General features: G+C 36.2%; 1 long non-coding RNA gene and 1 other non-coding gene across 2 annotated transcripts; both read left to right on the plus strand.

The window, feature by feature from the left end:
• Nucleotides 1-1,392: 1,392 nt before the first annotated feature.
• Nucleotides 1,393-1,499, plus strand: LOC122072458. Its single transcript, XR_006138472.1, has one exon. It is a non-coding gene; the product is annotated as a small nucleolar RNA R71 (small nucleolar RNA).
• Nucleotides 1,500-4,471: 2,972 nt separating this feature from the next.
• Nucleotides 4,472-4,784, plus strand: LOC122061251. Its single transcript, XR_006134609.1, has 2 exons — nucleotides 4,472-4,574; nucleotides 4,619-4,784. It is a non-coding gene; the product is annotated as an uncharacterized LOC122061251 (long non-coding RNA).
• The last annotated feature ends 2,516 nt before the right edge of the window (nucleotides 4,785-7,300 follow it).

The following is a 7,300-nucleotide window of genomic DNA, read 5'->3' on the forward strand; positions in this document are numbered from 1 at the left end:
TTGTACGAGTGATCAAACGGATGTATGCTTTTACTGCAACACGTCCATCTTGCTCAAGATTTTGTCCTCTTTACAATCATGGAAAGAAACATGACATCTTTACATATGAAATTGAAGATATGGTACCTGATAGTCCTTAAGGACTTTAAAATACAAAACCTACAAAAAGAGTAAAACCCAAAGTAGCTTCATTCTAAATATGTAAAATGCATGCTTTTATACCCTATATATTTCACACATAAATGTGCTTATCAGTTTTCCAACTGATTAGGAAAGGGGACAGGAGGAGCATAAGGATTGTTATGATTTTGCTATATTTCAGATGAATCATGTTTGGTTTTGTCAACCAAATCATCTTTAGTTGCTTTAGGTTCATCAAACGAACCTAGAACAGGAGGCACACTCGTGTCCTTGACAAAAGGAGAGTTAACAGGAGTTATAGATGGGGTAGATTTAGGAACACTCTGTTGGTACTCTACCACTCCTAAGGGCATAGACCACATGACATTGGTTGGAGGGCCCTTGTTGGGTCTGACCTTGTACTACATTCAATGATACATTAGGTGGTGCTTGTGAACTGATAGGCTGATGCCTAGGGTTAGGCTCTGGTTGACTAGGCAATGTTCCTTTATCCCTCTCATACAAAATTGAGACAACATGGGAGAGTTCTCTCGTAAGATTTTGATGGCTTGTCATGAGGAGGGCCATATTCTTTTGCAAATCACTTACTCTACTTGCCTCTCCAGTGTTGGTAAACCTAGGGGGTTACTAAAAGATGATAGGAGAGGAGGCCTACGAAAACTAGCATGAGGTCCTACATTTGGCCTAGGAAAAGTATTTGGGGCAAAAGGTTATTGTGTGAAGGGTGGCCTTTGGGGTTCAGGTTGACTTTGACTATAAAAATTGGAAGGCCTTGCTTGGTTGCTCTGGTTCTAGGAGAAATTTGGGTGATTTTTCCATCATGGATTATAAGTGTTACTATATAGATTATTCTGATATAAGGCATTAATACTGTCATTGGAAGTGCCCCCAGAGGTGTTGGGACATTCTTCCATAACATGTTCAAGGGAATGGCACCAAGCACACATCTTAACCAAATTGACTGGTGATGGCTCTCTAGGAACAATAGCCTCAATCCTTTTGATTAGGCTATCCAGGTGGGCTTCCTTGGCTACTATCCTATCCACAAAATATCACTTTCCTCCTATGGTTCTTTCACTCTCTTGGGTTGATTCTCACTCACGGGTTTTGTCAACTAAGTCAAGTAAGAATTCCCATGCCTTTCCTTCATCTGTAAAGGATGTGAATCCCCCAGGGCACATAGATTCTATCATTCGTTTAGTTGGGTAATCAATACCCTCATAAATTATTTGACATAAATACCATAAGTCTAGGCCATGGTGAGGGCATTCTTGGAGTAGATCTTTGAATCTCTCCATAAGTTTGGAAAAGGACTCACTAGGCTTCTACCTAAACTGAAGGATATCACTTCTAAGCTTATTGGTTTTATGAGTTGGAAAAAACTTCTTGAGGAAGACAACTGTGAATTTCTCCCATGTCGTTATGGAATTTATGGGTAACTCATACAACCACTTCATAGCTTAGTCTTTCAATGCAAAAGTGATGAACCTAAGCTTAACAGCATCATCAGTAAGCTGTTGGATCTTATTTAGAACACATACCTCTTCAAATTCCCTTAGACATAGGTATGCATCCTCAGAGGTCAGCCCATGGAAGTGGGGCAACATAGTGATGTACTGACATTTGAGCTCAAAATTATTGTCCTGGGCTTGTGGTAGAACTATGCAGGATGGTTGGGCTGCTTTAGCAGGGTAGAACCGATCTTTCAGAGATTTAGGTGGAGGGTTTTGCTGTTGGTCTAGGTTTCCCATAATGAAAGGTATTAAAGAGAGTATACGTATAAGATCCCTACTTGTTGGATTTCTTCTTTCTAACCAATTGACATTATTACGTACCCACCCAGCACTCATGCAACATAACACTATCCACAACTAGAATAAGACAAACCACAAACACAAAAGAATGATTTTTTTTTTTGAAAACTTTTTTCTAATTTTTTTTTTTTGGATTTTTGGCAGCTTATGGCAGGGATCCGGGGTTGCTCAATTCCTGAGGTACTGCTACAGGGCAAAACCTGTCTTCATCATACTGTGAGGCTTGACGACCTCCATCGATACAACTATTATTGCAAATTGTTCTTCTCAGAAATTCAATAAATAATGCAAGAAAAAGAAAACAAAGTTACCAAAAAAAAAAAAAAATAACATAAAACTGTCACCCCGGCAACGACGCCAAAAACTTATTTGAATTTTAAAAGTAACTGCAAGCGTACAGATCAGTGTAGCTAACAGGTCAAACTCTTTATTTTTAGCTTCTTTTAGTAATGCAAAAGTTTAATGATTGATTATGGTGATCTACTTCTAACTACCGACCTAAAACAAATGCATCTAGAAACGTCCTAACTAACACATCTAGGGAAATTGGAATTGAAATTGTAATAAAAATTAAACGACCTAACCATTCATCATCTAGGAATTTGAATACTCAAACCACGTAATTAAAAAGCAAATAACTGAAAGTTAAAGTGCTGAAATAAAAAGTGCTGAAAAGTAAATAAATAAAATAAGAAAACAAAAAGCTAAAGAGAGGCACACAAGTAGGTGTAGGCATCATGGACCTCCGTCGAGTCGTGATATGGCACATAGCGTTTGTACACATGCCAGGGGTCGACCCTAATGAGATGAGATAGTATCCCCTGGTCATCAAATGCCAAGGGGGGATACACGTTATAAGTAAAAGGGAGTTGCCACCTATAAAGGGTCTAGGACCCATAAATGTCTCCCCCAATCAAGGGAGAGAGACTAATGACTCTAATGGATAAGGCTGGTTTGCATCAAGATTCTGGATAAGTGTCAAGTGATAGACTGGGAAGGTGTTAGGCACCCAGTCTGCCCGACCCTAAGGCCGGTCTCATTTTGTTTGACCAAAGTTTGTTTGTACCCTACTAACTAGTCTTAAATCAAGGTCACTGAAAACCCTAAATTATGTATCTGAGCATGATATGTAAAAACCCTAAACCAAGTGTCTAAATTTTTCTAGCTAGGTTATGATGCAAATAATGAAATGATTACGCTAATAAAACAAATTAAAAAAAAATTATTTTAACTAAATCAATTAATTGAGCCTAACCTAGATGGATGATTAATGAATTTATGAAACCCTAAATTGATTTAATTAAAATGATTAATCCCAATGCCTAGTAATTTGTGAAATAAATTATTACAATCCTACTTAATCTAATTGGTAAAAAGATTTATAAATTAAATGAGACCTAATTAATTTATAAAAAAAATGAAATGGATTAATTACATTAAATGAATGCATTTTTACTAATCTACCTAATCTAGTATAAGAGGATTACACTAAACCTAAAGTTTAATTAAATTAATTATGAAACCTAATTGCACTAATTATGTTTACCTTATGCTAATCTAAGATGAGTTAAACATTTTTCAAAACCCTAGTTAAGCTAATGAGAAGAGAATCTTTTAACTAAATAAATGGAATGCTAATTATCTTCTAAATTAAATATGTCTAATGATTATTTTATGCTATGCCTATATTATGTTAGAGTCTAAATGTTATATTAATTGAACCCATTAAATAATTGAAACAACTAATTACGATAAAGAAAAACACTAGTGAAAAATGATATATGAGCTTATGTAATTAAACTAATCAAAGAAGCTAAATGGAATGATTAAAGAAAGCTAAACAAGCTAAAAGAAGGGAAAGTTGGATGAATTGGAATACAAGTATACTAATTGCACTATTTTAAACAAGATCTGATATTTTTTTTATTGCATTTAAAGAAAGAGGGTGAAAAGCCCTAAAAAATAAGAAATTATAACACAAACCCATTCCCCAAATACATCCTAATGCTATGGGCCGGTTTGAGGGGCCAACCACGCCCGTACTAGTCTATGTCCTAAACTACGTCCCATATATTATTAAAAGGGAAATAAAATCATTTGATTTTAAAGTTTAAAATTAGGGGAATCCCAACACTAAATTTTAGGATCGGATACATTACAGACTTGAAATCAAACCAAAATGGATAAAATAAAAATAAAGAACGAAAGGAGGGGAAGATTCCACACAGAAAATAGAAATGAAATAACAGGTTGTGGGTATTACAAATATGGACTATCTAATCAGAAAATTAAAGAAATAATAAAAAACAAGAAAATAAAATAGGAAGAAGAAGAGAAGACGATGGGCTGGAGATGGATTTTGGCAAAGGGAAGAAGATGGGAGCTGTAGTGGTTTCGATTTCGGTTATGGAGAAAGGTAAGTGGGAAGAAGTAGTGGGTGATTTCAGTTATGGAGAAAGGAGGGGGAGAAGAGGAGAGGATGAAGGAGAAGAAGATGGGTTTCATTTGCAGCAAGAAGGGGCAGTTGAGATAGGCTTCGGTCACAGGGGAAGCAAGAAAGAGAGAAGGGAGAGAGGTGAGTTGCAGGTTCAGCAAAGAGAAACAGAAGAGGAGGAGAAGGTGAGTGCTGTCGGCCATGGAAGAAGAAGAAGAATAAGAAGAAGAAGGAGAAGAATAAGTAGTTGCAGGTCTATGGATTCAGCAGCAAGGAACAGAAGAGAAGGAGAAGATGAGAAGAAGAAGAAGAAGAAGAAGAAGAAGAAGAAGAAGAAGAGAAAGGAGGTTCGGTGGGACTGGTTAGCAGTTACAGCAGCAAGGAAATAGAAGAGAGAAAGAAGAATGAGAGAAGGAGAAGATGGGTTCAGGTTCGGTGGATTCGGCAGCAAGGAACAGAAGAGAAGGAGAAGATGAGAAGAAGAAGAAGAGGAAGAAGAGAAAGGAGGTTCGGTGGGACTGGTTAGCAGTTGCAGCAGCAAGGAAACAGAAGAGAAAAAGAGGAATGAGAGAAGGAGAAGATGGGTTCAGGTTCGGTTAAGGAAAAAGAAAGGAAGGAGAAGGGGGTGAAGAGGATTCGGCCATGGTAAAAGAGAAAATAAGAGAAGAAGAAGAAGAAAAAGAAGGAAAGGGTTGCAGGTTTGGAAGAAGAAATGGGAGGTGGTAGCCATGGAGAAGGGAAGGAGAAGAAGAGGAGGGAGGTGGCTGATTTTCTGCTACAGGGAAAAGAAGAAAGAAAGGAAGAAGAGATGGGAGGAGAGATAAAGATAAGGGAGAAAGGATTAGGGTTCTTGGATCCTAATCCAAGGGCCTAAATCTAAAAGATAAAACAATTAACAATTACGTAGAAACATAAAGCCAAATGTAAATTCAAAATCAATTTAAATTAAAACAAACCAAAAAAAAATAATTAAGTCTAAATGAACCTAATTACATCGAATTGAACCATATTAAACCAAATTGAAACTAATTAAATCTAATTAATCTAAATGAACCAATTAAATCTAAATGAACCAATTAATCCTAAATACACCTAATTGAATCGGGTTACATCTAATAAACCATATTAAACCAAAATGAAACTAATTGAACCTAATTAATCTAAATGAACCAATTAAACCTAATTAATCTAAATGAACCAATTATTAATAAATTAGAACCTAATCTATTAAATTAGATAAACTAGTTCTAAATTGCAATTAGGAGAAGAAAAATATCTTAAACCCGGCTTTAATAAAAAAACAAGGGGAGATAACTCTTGTGCTTCAAGTGTCAAATCAAATCGAACCGGACTAGATCTTCCGGCTCAAGGAAGGATTAATATGTTAAACTTTTAGACTTGGAGAATATTTGATTTTAGAGGAAAAAAGTTAGCCAAAACCTTGATGGAACCATCATCTCTCCCAAATTCTCAATATTTTCTCCTCCTTAGAAGAGAGGAAGGGCAATACTTATAGCCTTAGGACTTGAGACAATTCTCTCTTATTTCCGATGTGGGACTAAAAAACTAGAGAGAATTATCCAAAAAGGCTTGCTTTTGGACAAAGGGGTTTGGGCGCCATGTGGTACTCATTGGTTGCTAAGAATGAAATCTGATACTGAACTTTGGAGTCAACTTCTGGGGGTCATATCTTTCAAACCGTTAGTCAGAATTTGACGTGTAATATGTCATTTGAAAGCTCAGTCCGAGCACTATCCAATGATGTAAGACACGATTATGGCCTCGACCAAAAACCTTTACAAAAATATGCATAAAGTAGGGACCCAGATCGAATAATGAAAGAGAGAATCGGGCGTCGATTCGCATAGTTCTCACATCAAAGTGTAATGTCCGACTAGAGGGGAAATATGACAATAATCCATAACATCAAATTCTAATTTTTGAAAATATTTTCTTCTGAAAGTTTATAGGGAAAAATGGTCATTTTCTACTTTAAGCTTGAAAATTCTCTAAGTCTAAAATGTCTAACATGTAATTCTTCATATTGTCATCATTGCCGGGGGGTGACAAAATTCAGTGTCTACAGTAGGTATCTCTACTTAGCCCAAGGGATGCACTATAAATAATACAAGCTTCCCTACTTGACCAAAGAGTACTCTTACAAGGGCTTTTTTACTTGACTTTAGGGGAGGGATGCAATATAAATAATCAAAATAAAAGGATGGTTCTATAGCTAGAGAGGGGCAAAGCCAATGCATGCATCTAGCCATAAACCTTGGGGGAAAGGGAGAGCAATAATGTAAAACTGAAAATTTAAAACCTAATTTAAGAATGAAAGAGTAGTAAGAAGAGGGAATGAGAGGGGGGTGAGAAGACTTATGTAGAAGCCTACTTACTTGAACTTCAATGCTTGAATTGAAAACTTAACTGATTTGAGATACTACCAGTCCTAAAAACTAGATCTGAACTAAATCAAATCTAAAATTGCTAGGCTTGGAGAAAACAAATTATGAAGAGAAAAACTGAACTTAAAAGAGATGCTCCACAGCTTGTTCTTGTCACCTAGAACTAAGCCTAGAATTAGAAATTGAAAATTACAACTTTGAATAATTTGAAATGCTTAAAAAAATAAAGACTTGAATAGCATAAAAAAAAGACTTGCATTAATAAAAAAGAAATTACAAAAGTGCTTGCATAAACAAAATAAGACAAAGAACTAAAGAGAAAAAAATTGCACAACTAAAAACCTAGAAGAAGAGATGAAGAGAGGGATACCCCTTTAGGGTTTGGTGGACTCCCTTTTATAAGGAATAGGGGAGAGAGGAGGATGTCCAAGGGTGGATCGGACGATTTTGTGGTAAGGTGGAGGGAGGAGAATGGAGAAAAAATAGGAAATATTCTTATTTCCTTG

This window comes from Macadamia integrifolia, chromosome 2 (assembly GCF_013358625.1).
Source record: "Macadamia integrifolia cultivar HAES 741 chromosome 2, SCU_Mint_v3, whole genome shotgun sequence".
In the NCBI taxonomy this organism is placed as follows: Eukaryota; Viridiplantae; Streptophyta; class Magnoliopsida; order Proteales; family Proteaceae; genus Macadamia; species Macadamia integrifolia.